General features: G+C 40.2%; 1 long non-coding RNA gene across 1 annotated transcript; it reads right to left on the reverse strand.

The window, feature by feature from the left end:
- Positions 1–8,430: 8,430 nt before the first annotated feature.
- Positions 8,431–13,430, reverse strand: LOC140104500 (uncharacterized). Its single transcript, XR_011850342.1, has 3 exons — positions 13,355–13,430; positions 11,934–12,005; positions 8,431–8,504 (listed from the first exon to the last, which is right to left on the reverse strand). It is a non-coding gene; the product is annotated as an uncharacterized lncRNA (long non-coding RNA).
- Between the last annotated feature and the right edge of the window lie 221 nt (positions 13,431–13,651).

The following is a 13,651-nucleotide window of genomic DNA, read 5'->3' on the forward strand; positions in this document are numbered from 1 at the left end:
ATCAACCTTTGTTTGCCTTCTTCATGTTCTACTTTACAAGTTTATTTACTGACTTAGCCGGCTGTATCTTTCTCTGTAGGATATATTGTTATTACGGCTTTATCTAATTATTATACACGAGTGATATTAATACGGGTAAACATTGCCGCGTGGACCCCGATAAATCATAGGCTTAGAACTGAGGAGTACAAGGCAGCTGTTGCTTAAAGGATAGGTGTCAAAATCGCTTAAAGGGAATGTCTGCAATATTTTTTTTCAAGTTTGTCATTGGGCAACACTTTTGTCCCTACTTAAGGACACCTGACTTACAGACGACCCCTAGTTAAAGACGGACCTCTCTGCCCCGGTGACCTCTGGTGAAGCTCTCTGGATGCTTTACTTTTAGTCCCCAGCTGCAATGATCAGCTGTAAAGTGTCTGTAATGAAGTTTTATTGATAATCCTTGGTCCAATTGCAACTAAAAATAAAGTTTTGAAAATCTAATTGTCACTGGGGCAAAAAAAAAAATTTTTCTGGAGCTACAATTATAAAATATACAGTTTTGACTTACATAAAAATTCAACTTAAGAACAAACCGATGGACCCTATCCTATACTGCCTGTATTATGGGACTGTCTGTATCTCAAGGACTCCCATTCACTGTCAAGAGACTTCTAGAGACAGCTGAACAATTTTTTTGGTTTACTATTCACTATGATCAGTGGGGGCAAGTAGAAAACTTGGTATAATCCCTTTAAAGGACAAACCAAGGACACTGACATACTGGTGTGTGCCCCCTCTGGTAGGATCCGCTCTTCTTTAAGCTTCTTATGCCCTTATTTTTAAGAAAAAAAGGCTCAAACAATTTGCAAATGAGCCCGAGGGGCTCCAACCCAATTAACATCTATAGAGCCCAAAGACCCTCAGGACATATGCAGAATTTTAATATTTCTGCATATTTTGTAAAACCAGGACATAATAATTTGAAAGAAGAGCAGAACCTGTCAGTATGTCAGTGTGCTTGGTTTACAGTCCCTGATACTAGTGGCAGATGTCCTTTAAGGGGATTACACCAAGTTTTCTACTTACCCCTGCTATTCTCTAAGATTGTTGGGGGTGGATCGGTGGAGTCAGATTAGAAACCTATAACATTGCTCAGCTGACTCTAGAAGTCTCATAAACCATGAGTGGGAGTACTTGAGACACCATCAGTCCCATAATATTGAAAAAAGTGATGACCAACGACCAACTATTTAAAAAATATTTACTGAATAGTTGCAGACATTCCCTTTAAGCGATGGTGACACCTACCCTTTAAGCAACAGCTGCCTATTATTCCTTAGTTATAAGCGTATGATTTATCGGGGTCCAAACAGCAATGTTTACAGGTATTAATATCACTTGTATATAATAATTAGATAAAGCCGTAAAGCCCATAATATTGAAAAAGTGATGACCAACGACCAACTAGAACAACCTTGAATTAGAACGGTGGCAATCAAAGAGGGGGGTATCTGATCAGTTTTTCTCAAAACATTTTTCCTGCCCCCTCCCCCCTGACAACACCAACTGTTATTTTGTATCTACTCCACCCAGGCAAATTGTTGCCTCCATAATTACAGAAGAGGCGTATTTTCATGAAATAAAGTTAGGTAGGCAAGGTTTGTAGCAAGTAATGATGGAGACACAGGAGCTGGATAGACTAGTACACTGTTATAAAGAATGGGGCTAATTTACTAAGGGTCCGAATTGCTCACTTTCGTTGGGTTTCCCGTCGATTTCCGATTTGCGCCAAATTGCCCCGGGATTTCGGCACACTCGATCGGTTTGTGGCGCATCAGCGCCTGCTTGAACGTAACAGAAATGGGGGGGGGGGCACGGCCTTCGGACAACCCGACGGATTCAGAAAAACCCCAGAATTTAAAAAATAATTTGTGTCACAAGACCAGCACTTACATGCACCGAGGAGAAGAAGGTGAACTCCGGCGGACTTCGGCGCAGCAGCAACACCTGGTGGACATCAGGCGCACAGACCTTAGTGAATCCCGGCAGAACCCGCATCCTCGTCGGAGAACGCGCCGCTGGATCGCGACTGGACCGGGTAAGTAAATGAGCCCCAATATTTCTAAAACTGTTGTAGCCATTTTTTTTAACATAATGGACATGTTTTGCCATTTAAATTTACCATGTCAAAAACATAAAAAAAACTAAAGTGTTGAGGATGTAACTTTTCATAGACATAATTACAGCTGCCTCCTCTTTATATCTCTTGAACATGAAGTAATTAAAGAAACAAGAGAATTATACAAAAAAAAAATTGTTATGGTTGGAAAACAAAGCAATTAAAGATTCACATATCGTTACCTGGTGAACTGGCATGAGATCGTATTTTTTCTTTGCAAGTTCAGTATTTCTGTACAATAATAGTAAAGCAATTTTTATTCAAATTTCCAATATAGTGTTACGACAGACTGTAAAAGGTGTTTTATTATACAATCTGAGCAAATCTCTGATTTAATGGCGCCATAATGTAAACGTACAGCCACGACGGCAGCGGCATCCGACTCTGCAAAAACAAGGGATAAAATTTTTTAGTTCCATTATAAAAGCAAACTTTGCTGTAATTCTGGGGACGGATGCATCTCTCTACTTAATCTGACTGAATGTTTTCTTCTAATTTAGGATTTCCGAGAAGCTTTATCATTGCATCTACTATAAAACTGAAATTAGTCAAATAATAGAAGCATTTCACGCCTGATATTCAGGATGGAATTGGAATGGACCTACTATGTGCAATCAAAGAGTATTTTGGGGTTGATAAGTCAAATTTTCAAACACCCGATTCATATTTAAAGGACACCTACCACTATGGATCTACCTATTAAGGTAGATCCGGTGGTAGGTGCATTTAATGAGTGTAAGGATAGTCCTTTGTAGGGCTAATCCTTTACTCCCCTCTATCTTTTCTAATCTTAGAAAAATATTTTAATCAGGATAATATGACAATTTTCTAAAGAGGCTACTGGGGCGTGGAGTAGCCGGAGATGAGGCTACACGGTGAGCCTGCTCCATGCCCCAGTAGCCTCTTTGATCCTCCTACCCAGACATCTTCAGAGTGCAGCTCCTTGTAGCATGCACAGAACATAGGCCAGTGGCTGCGCAGTCTCGGCTCCAAAGCCGGAGCTACTGCGCATGCGCAGAACTCCGGCTTCACTGAGCTACAAGGAGCTGCGCGCTGAAAATGTCTAGGTAGGAGGATCAAAGAGGCTACTGGGGCGTGGAATAGCTGCGCCGTGTATCCTCAGCTCCAGCTACTCCATGCCCCAGTAGCCTCTTTAAAAAATGTGCGTATTACCCTCATTAAAGATTAGAAAAGATAAAGGGGAGTAAAGGATTAGCCCTAAAAGGGGATATCCTTACATACGTTAGATGCACATGCCACCGCATCTACCTTAATAGGTAGATCCATAGTGGTAGGTTTCCTTTAACCAAATAGAAGGGGTGTCATACGAGTAGGGTCTGTCAATAAACAAGAAAACCTTGACTGTTGGGGCCAACATCCACCTCTGACACCCTTCGATAGTGATAAGTGGACCCAAATCCACAAGGTTCATACCAGCATAACACGAAGTCAGAACTCCGAGTTCAGTTAAACCCTCCCATCAGTAACATACATACCAAGGATCACTGCATGTGCCACCAGAAATCACATGCCACATGAGTTTTTGCCCACCACATGTAAAGGATTACACCTGTAATCTGTGCCAGCACAGGAGCTGTCAGGGTGGCCCCATGTTCCTGTAGTAGCCATAAGTTGTGACTACAGAAGAAGCTTCCATTCACTTCATGGCTCCCACAAGGATGTTGAGTCAACTTCTTCCAGCTCCACATTTCTCTGTGCTCACACAGCACTAGAGGCAAATCTATTTGTCAATTCGTAGATTCGGTATAAATCTGGTGATTCAGGCAACAAATTGAACCAAAAATTTTCTGGTTGACTTTGGACGAATTTTGTAAATTTATGATTGTATGTTGATTCAACTTCTTCCAGCCCCACATGTCTCTGCGCTCACACAGCACTTGAGATTGGCAAATTTATTTGTCAATTCGTAGATTTGGCACAAAACTGGTGATTTTCAGGCACCGAATTGAACTGAATATTTTCTGATTGATAATGGAAGTCTAGCAGATCGATTAGAATGTCCATTGGTATCAATGGACTTTTGATGTTTTCCGTTATTTTCTATAACCAACATGTCAATCATTATCGGTTTAATGGAAACTGGAAAATTCATAAAAAATGTATGAATTGAGATAGGACCTTTTGATCGAGGTCACAACAGGAATTCAGAATAATCGCACAGGGCATCAGTAAAGCTTTCTCTAAGGCTATGAGGCACAAAGATCTGGCAGGGAACACCGGAAAAGGCAGGCTATTTAACAGAATTGGCAGCCGGCCAGCGCCAATTATCGGCAACTGGCCATTTAAATTTTACTGAGCCAGCGCGTGCACCCTAGGAGGCGGGGATGCGCGCACCATAGCGCCGGCATAGCGCAGACCGCCGCTGGAGCCGGGAAAGGTAATTTTCTGACTGGGGCACAAGGAGGTACACGAGTGCACCCGTGACCCGCGATATGGGTCGCAGGGGCACCCGTGACAGCTACAATTCATAATACCGTTTATAGTGACTGCCTCAAATGTAAGGTCAGGAAAAAATATGATCTCTGAAGTTTAACCCTTTCGATACCAGTAACAGAAGAGAAGCAGGGATTCTTGCTCATCCGGCATAACTAATTGGCAAAAAGCCCAAAGATTGGTCTAAGGAAAATTTGCCCTAGAGACCGTCTGCATTTTCAATATAAAGTGTGAGATTCTGGCATATATGTAAAGTATATTCCTTGTTATTACAATGTAAAAATAAAAACTTTATGGGATTTAAAAATTATAATTCATTATAGTAAACAGTATGGTATTGAACATCAATGAAATTGTTTCTACAATTGTATTAGTCCATACAATATACAATATGTTGGGGATGTATCACGACTTGTATGCAAAAATACTTGCACAGACCTGGGAATTGAAACAACTTCCCCTCTTCACCATACAGTGCCGAGCTTCAGTGTGGGCCGGCGTGGGGCAGTGCCGAGCTGCAGTGTTGGACAAGTGTGGGGCAGTGCCGAGCTGCAGTGTGGGCCAGGTGTGGGGCAGTGCCGAGCTGCAGTGTGGGCCAAGGGTGGGGAAGTGCCGAGCTGCAGTGTGGGCCGGTGTGGGGCAGTGGCAAGCTGCAGTGTAGGCTGGTGTGGGGCAGTGCCAAGCTGTAGTTTGGGCCAGTACTATCAGTGTAACTCTGCTGAGGTAGGGCTAGGAGCTGCTTTTTTATGGGTGACAGGTCCTCTTTAGATAACAAGTGATACAACATGACTTGAGTAAAGACATAATGTAAAGTAGTAAACAATGTGAAACAATAAATATGGAGGACAACAAATAATAAATAATAGGTGGGGAGGCCCACAACTGTCCAGGTTCCTGAATGGATTAGTTATAATGCATCATGTTACTAAACTGCTATTACTAAACAGATTTTCTCCGGTGGCCGGTGACGGATTACGAACCGGAATGCGATTCAGTAAAAGTCGTTCTTCCTCCATATTTTATTAATGGTCTGGTCAGACTTATCTCCTACGAATCCTTCAGCGCTGTTTTTGTGTTGTTTTTCCTAAAACTATATCGCTTTTTTATATAGTAAAATGACTCTTTTTATCTTCCTTTTGGCTCTGCTTGGCTGAGCTGCTTGTTTTATGATTGTAATCCAATTTGTCTTTTTATATCATTATACTCCTCGTGTCTTCTTTGTTTCTCGGAAAATAATGGGCTGTTGTGTTTTTGAATGCACATTATGGGTATCTCTTTGTCAAAATATTAGGAGATTGCTCCCCATCTGATAGTGAAGACAACCCTCCAGAGGACGATACAAATGGCAAAGCAGCTTTCATTAGAATATTTTAATTAGCGCCTCTTTGACATGGAAGTTGATATTCAAGTTCATTAGGAGAATTAACAAGTGTCGGGTCATGTTGTTTTGCTTTGTCTTTGGATGGACAGATTTATGTCTTTCTACATGGATGAAAGGTTAAGGACATTTTAGAACTATTTCTTTGAGCCTGGGATTTCAGGAGGGATAATCATAAGCAATAGGCGCTAGGGCTGGGAGACATTTTTGTAAAACGGATGTTTTCGACAAAACAAAGAAGAACGATTGTTTGTAAAAGCGTAGATATTTTCTGAATTTTATTTTATCAAGTGTATTTTTCAGTATGGAATCGGTTATTTTTGTAATATATGTTTTGTAATATTGTTTTCCTGGTTGCGATGATAGGATGGTCAACGGTGACCAAAAATGGCCATAAGTGACCTTACAAGCCTCATATAGGTACATTTCCTCTTACATACCAGTATTCATAGCTTTCATCTTCTACTTTATTTCTAGTAGTCGATTATAATATGGGCTGTTTTGATGGTCCTCCAAAGCCCAATGATTCTTGGGGGGACATGATCACCTTAACCAAGCCATGGCCCCTACAGTCTGTGATTTAGCCAACTACCCAAACCACAAACCTCAGAGTAGGTCTTATTCCTGTCCAATTTTGTGAAGTTTTCTTTTCAACCGGTGTGGATAGACCTCAAACATTGATGACACACAGACTGCAAACAGTAGGTGACTGGTCTGGTGTTTACGGCATGTGATGTCATCCATTTTTTAAAACATTAGATAGATGGGGTTCACAATTTCATGGGCCCATGGCAATCACTATCCACTCTTCATTGTCTATGGCCAGCATTTCCAAATGGTAATGAATGTTCAACAAACATAAATCAACAGGAAAAGTGAATACAAGAAACTTTATAAAACAGTACTTCTTTCTTCACTTACTTTGCTTTTGATTTGCTTCATCCCTTCCATCTAACTTGACTTGTAGTTTCCTACTAAATTCCATCTTGCTAGCAAGACCAACAGGAGATCACTGTGATAACAGATAACATACAGCCCAATATAGTGGGGAGGGGTTAGTGAGTCGTGATTGCTCGGTCGTCTTTCAATGGCTTGGAGAAAACTGTACAGAAACTCAGAAAGAATGGTCATTCGCTAAATCATAAACATTCTCTAGATCCTCTTGAGAAATCATACACATTAGACTAAAGTTAGCCAAACTTGACTTGTTTTGGTGATCAATCTAACGTGTATCTGGTGTTCCCCAACATAGGATTGGAAAATATCTGAGATAAAAAAGGACCAGGCCTGTTGAATGTAAACAAGGTAGCTGATGGGGCATAAGAGTTTATGCTAATGATGATGGGTCATGAGAGTTTATGCAAATGAAAAGCTTGGAAAGAATAGATGTTTACCAAAATATCATATTGCAAACTTCTATGGAATGTATCTAGCCACCTTTGTAGTCTGTCCTTCTCTGTATTCTATACTTGAAAAGAATCTTCATCTCAAGGCTGGGAGGATCCAGGGCTAGGTATTCAAAGAAGTGCAATGACGCAAACATTGTAGAGAAGTAAAGGAAACACAATGGGGCTCCTATCCTACTCGCAATGTGAAAAGTGAAAAGCATATTTTCCAAGGTGGCCATGGGCACCTGTGCATCTCACTCGGTTCTTAGCATCTTCAAAGACTTGCAGTGTAGGTTGGTCCTGGTTGATTACTTTTCAACCAATTTTAGGCAAGACAATTAATCAATCTGATAAAGAAACAACTGTCACCACCAAACCAGTACTGGCTGGTACCAGTCTTCTTCAGGTTAGATTTTATGTGGGTAACCATTGACCTAAAACATGTAAAAAAGTTAGGATGTTCTCAAAAACTCTTGAAGAACAACTGTAAGCTTAAATAAGCAATTCTCTAATACAAACTCATTAGCTATTTGCAGCCATTTGCCTGCTAGTAGAGGTTTTACCTAGTCCCTCAGGCTGTCTTTGATTGGTTGGTTGCCATGGGAATCCATATCTAAGCAGAGTAGATGGTGGATGTTGTTGGCAGGGGCACTAGGACATTTGTATGCTCCTTATCAGCCTCCTGAAATATTTCTAGGACCTTGAGTGATATCACAAGCATGTGAGTCTGCACAGAGCACAGTATGCATAGAGTGAAACCAGGAAGTCCCGCCCACTTCAGGAGAAGCTGAGATGATTTTACAGATAGCATCATATATCTATTAGCCTTATATCTCAGGATAGGAAGAAGCCAGCAGCATGATACATGTATCATTGGAATTGTTGTGAAAGGCTCTCTCCAACTGTGCTAAAACTATTTTTTAACTTTACAGTTACACTTTAACAAAAAAAAATTGACTTTTTATAATGAACCCATCATGGCAATCCATACCTGGAAGTGATTTAATTAACTATGAGGTTAATTAATTGGATATAAAACTACCTCTGCAGCAGATGTCTAGACAAGGCTTTACAGCTGTTAATCAATGAGGTGATTAAGGTCTTCTGTTTCCTTCAACTTAATCTATAATCACAAACGTGAATTAAAAATGAACACGTGGTGTCAAAACTAAAAAAGAAACTTATCAATAGAAAATTTATATTGCATTTCAGGTGGGTACTTGTCAATGTATTTGCAGTTTGCAGATATAGTATTTCAGTACAATCCAGTTTTCGCCAAAGGCAGAATTCGGACTTTACGACGTTTCTGATTTGTAAGTGAAAAAAAAAAATACTAAACAAGTTAATTAAGTAAAGTTGCTTTTATGGATGCAGTGACATATCACCTACAACAGGGGTCAGGAACCTTTTTGGCTAAGAGAGCCAAGAACGCCACATTTTTAAAAATGTTATTCTGTGAGAGCCCTACAATATGCACATGCCTCCCAGTAGATAGGTAGCCACAGCACATGCCCCCCAGTAAATAGGTAGCCACAGCACATGCCTCCCCAGTATATAGGTAGCCACAGCATATGCTTCCCAGAAGATAGGTAGTCACAGCAAAAAAAAAATTGAATATTCACCTACCTGCGCTCCCTGCAGCCAGCTCCTCATTGCTCCCCCGCTCTTCTCTTTGACCCAGATTTAGACGGCAATGGCGCTTGGGCCGCACAAAAGACGCAGGCTAAGACACACACAGCCATCAGCCATCACTATCTATTAAAGATCTGTCTGAGAGCCACATCTGGCTCCCGAGCCATAGGTTCCCTACCCCTAACCTACAACAACAGACAAGGTTCTTAGTAATGCCTTAGCTTGCACCTCTAATATTTTCAATTATATCTGTATCTTAAAGGGGTCAGCTCATGAATGTATCTTATACCCATGCCCCTAATCCTCTAGTTACAGATTGCTGGTGGTATTCTTGCTGGGACCACCTTTAAATGAAGTGAATGGAGCACTGGCATGTGCATGCCATGTACAATGCTCGGATATCTCTATTCTACTTAAAGTCAATAAACCTTAATGTTTCTCCAATTTCATAATACATAGATACATATATCCAGAGTTGTACCCAGGGTATTATATAATGTTTCAGTGGCCTCAGGAACTATAATAATAATGGGCTCCATAATGTTTGAAGAAGACAGAACCATTTTAAGGTTTCTGGAGTAATCACCATCTGTTTCTTCTCTACTCAATACCCTGTAAGATGCCTACTCAAAACCGAGTTGGCCAAACATGCTGATCTGAGTCCAGGGATATGAAAGTCTTTACTCTCTTTAGTAGATGTGAAGATAAAAAAATCAGGTCAGACATGGGGATTTTTTTTTTTTCTCCCAAAGAAGGAAAGTCATCAGAAGCCCTGATGAGGAACACAAGCACACTTGGTCAAGTTGAGTATGTAAAAAAGATGAAGTTAAAGAAATCGCTATTGGCCAGTGAAACTTTTGACTGACACACATTAAAGGGAACCGTAACCTTAAAATGTTCCGATTATTCCAGACCTCAGAGTAGCTTTACATATATAATGGTTTGGCTGTACACAGAGCAGTAATGCACCATTTTAATTAAGATGATAATGAAGGCTTACTATGGCTTTTGTTTTGTTTAATAGACATTTACGCTCAGATACAGTGAGTGAAGCCGAGTCAGGGGTCTCCAGTAAAGAGTCAATAAAGAAATGAAGATAATCGTTTATGCCAGTTTCCATGTTCAATCGGAATAGTTTTCTTCCTGGAGCAAGTTTCCGATGGTTCCATCGTCGGATTGTAGAAAAGTTCTCAGTGTGAGAGCACAGCAATCAAACTGCTCAAGTGATCTGGGGAGGGAAGGGAGGGGGGACGAAATTGCTTGAGACGCTTCTGTAAGATTCTAAACTCTTCACTTTCCATAGCAAGACATCTTTGAGAATGCACATATATTTTATTAATTGCTCGAAAGGCAATCATAGCGCCACAGAGATGTTTTATTCTGCATCGGCTTTGATACAGTTCTGATATGGAACTTGACAATAGCGGGCGGAAGCAACCGGAAAAAGTACACAAGGATGGAGAAACTTCAGCTTAGTTCTAACGAGTTGTGTTTTGCATGTAAAAGCAGTTTACCCTCATTATTAAAAAGTGGTTTCCCAAAAGTCAGACTAGTGCCAAAGCCTTCTTCACGGCATTATGTAGATGGGGCATTAAGGAATTTATCTGAAATCCTCTTCAAAGAATAATGTTGTCAATCACTGGCTGCTGAAATTCCCTCAACTCATTTTGCTATGTGGTAAATATCAATGCATTGTTCCAAGAAAACTGAATTTGTTGTGAGTTATGTCCTGCCAGCCGAAGTGTCAACCCTACTCAGGATGAATCCTCTCTGGAGGTGCAAACGATGTAACGTGAAAATAAATGAAGACCTGCTGCCCTATCTTGTCTTTCTCACAAAACCAAATGTAAAGAAATCACATTGACTGAGTCCGACACATAACATTCTCTGCCCGGACCCGTTTTCATAGTTTGAAACGAATGATAGGTGAAGTTGACATAAGAATAAGGAATTTTTTGTATCAGATTACTTAGTCTTTCTTAAAACAAAAAAATTATGGAGTATCGTACAATCAGCCTGAGAAGAACAGTTTGTAAATTAACTCCGCAGAAGGAAAAATCTTTCTAGAATCACCATTAGGTAGCAAACCTTCCAATGGAATTCAAAGACTGACCCTTGAAAGAGCCTTGAAACGGGAAACCATCTGAAGACATTGAGGAGCTTGAGTAGAAGCAAATGCAAATTAGCTTTGTAGAAGGAAGAATTATTCCAAGGCCACCTAATGGTAGCAATTTTTTTAATGGAAGTCAAAGACTTACCCATAAAAAGGCCTTGAAAAAGGCAAACTTCAAGAGTATTGATGAGTTTGGGTAGAAACATATACAAATTAGATCTGCAGAAGGAGGAACCTAGAGGTAGCAATTTTCCTTAAATTCATAAGCATTGTGCTCCTATGTCCTGGTGCTTGGCTTTTCTTGGAATTCACAAGGTTGATATTATAGAGGGCTCGAAAGTCAAGTTGAGAACAGTAATTGAAATCTGAAGATCTACAGTTTCTGAAGACCAACAATTGCATCAGTCAGTATTGATCTCCATCCATAGAATGAAAACCATGTTCGAAAGCTTAGCCATTGTCTCTTGGACAGTCCATCGCCACAGAAAGGAGGAGAAGACAACTCTTTTGCTAGTTTCTAGATTACCCATATGTCCACAAATGTGAACTTCCATGAAGTGCCAGCTAGGTCGTGTTGACCCCCACTTAATACTAAAAATAATAATCCTATTAAAAGGAGGCCTAGGAATTGGTCTGATTGGTTTTGAATACAATGATATTCATGGTGTCATTGGCGACAAACATATCTGAGGAACACACAATACGATCTCCATCTCCAGTCACAGCTTATGTAGCCGAATCATCAAAATACTGTATTACAAGATGCTACTGTGTGTTTTCAACCTAGTGTAAGGTGATCTGACTCACCTGTATTGTCTAAGCCTCACTCCTCACATTCCAGACTGTCAGAAGAACTTTGATGACTTCATTTGGATGTTCCTTAAAAGATAATCTTCTGTCAAACAATAGGATGATATTGAACAATGTAAAGAATTAACCTCAAAGATGTCCTCAGGCAGAAGAATTTGAAAAGTGGTGGATGAAGAATGATTTGAATCCCTATGTCATGGGCACTTATAACTAACTACTATATATCAACAATACTTCAAGTTTTGCTAATATTGTGACTAGAGATGAGCGAGCACTAAAATGCTCGGGTGCTCGTTACTCGAGCCGAACATTTCCAGATGCTCGAGTGCTCGTTTCGAGTAACGAGCCCCATTGAAGTCAATGGGAGACCCGAGCATTTTTCAAAGGGACCATGGTTCAGGAATAAAATGTGTTATTTAATTGAAAAATAATGTCTTCTGATAATTTGCAAACATCTGCGATCTATTCTTCACTGTTCCGCGCGTATATTATCTCCCGACAAGTTAGCAGACGTAAAGAACAGTGAAGAATAGAATAAAAACAGTGAACACAGTGAACACAGTGAACACAGGATCATTTAAGATAAAAACACAGTGCAGAACACAGTGCAGAATAGATTACAGATGTTCGGCACATCTGCTTACTTGTCGGGAGATACGCGCGGAACGGCGCGAACAAAATAGCATGTGAAGAACAATATATATGTGTGTGAAGAACACATTGCAGATGTTTAAATACATCTGCAATGTGTTCTTCACACATATATATTGTTCTTCACATGCTATTTTGTTCGCGCCGTTCCGCGCGTATCTCCCGACAAGTAAGCAGATGTGCCGAACATCTGTAATCTATTCTGCACTGTGTTCTGCACTGTGTTTTTATCTTAAATGATCCTGTGTTCACTGTTTTTATTCTATTCTTCATTGTTCTTCACTGTGTTTTTTTAATTAAATGCTCGATCTCGAGCAGGGGAAATACTCGTCCGAGCAACGAGCCGTCTCGAGTACCCTAATGCTCGACCGAGCATCAAGCTCGGACGAGCATGTTCGCTCATCTCTAATTGTGACCTATCGATTGGATATTGGATCAGAGTTGGTCTAACACTGACCCTGGCTGTTTTTAGAAAGTGGAGATGTAATGTTGTGGCAATGGTCCCCGTGTTTAGCCTACACCAATCTGATATTGAAGACCAATTCTATGCATAATCATGGAAAATCCCTTCAATCGCATTGGAGAAAAAGTTATATTTGCTTTTGAGGAATTGTCTGCATTCTACATTTAAAGGTGTTCACCAACTTCTTGATATTGTTGACCAAACCATAGGATTATGACATTTTGGTTGGGGTTTGGGATTCAGGCTGAGCTGTTTTATTGTAGCTTAACTCCCGTTCATTAGTATAGAAGTGAGCTGCAGTTACCCAACCAAGCCACTACACAAAGAATGGAGCTGTTCTTCCAAGTTCTTTCTTTGGAATCAGCTGATCGATGGAGGTCCTAAGTGTAAATATAAAACAAAATAGTCACTTCTTGTTCAACCACTGGCTACTTTTGCCTGATTACGTATTTTTTTTAATGGTTCCATACAAGCTGAAAGGGTTTTCATGCCTAAATGATCAGTTCACTTTCATTAGAGCTGCCCATACTGTGTGTAAATCACCATAACCCAAATATATTAGAAAAAAAAATGTACAACCTTAATATGCAAGTTCACATTT

Source organism: Engystomops pustulosus, chromosome 10 (genome assembly GCF_040894005.1).
Source record: "Engystomops pustulosus chromosome 10, aEngPut4.maternal, whole genome shotgun sequence".
Lineage (NCBI taxonomy): Eukaryota > Metazoa > Chordata > Amphibia > Anura > Leptodactylidae > Engystomops > Engystomops pustulosus.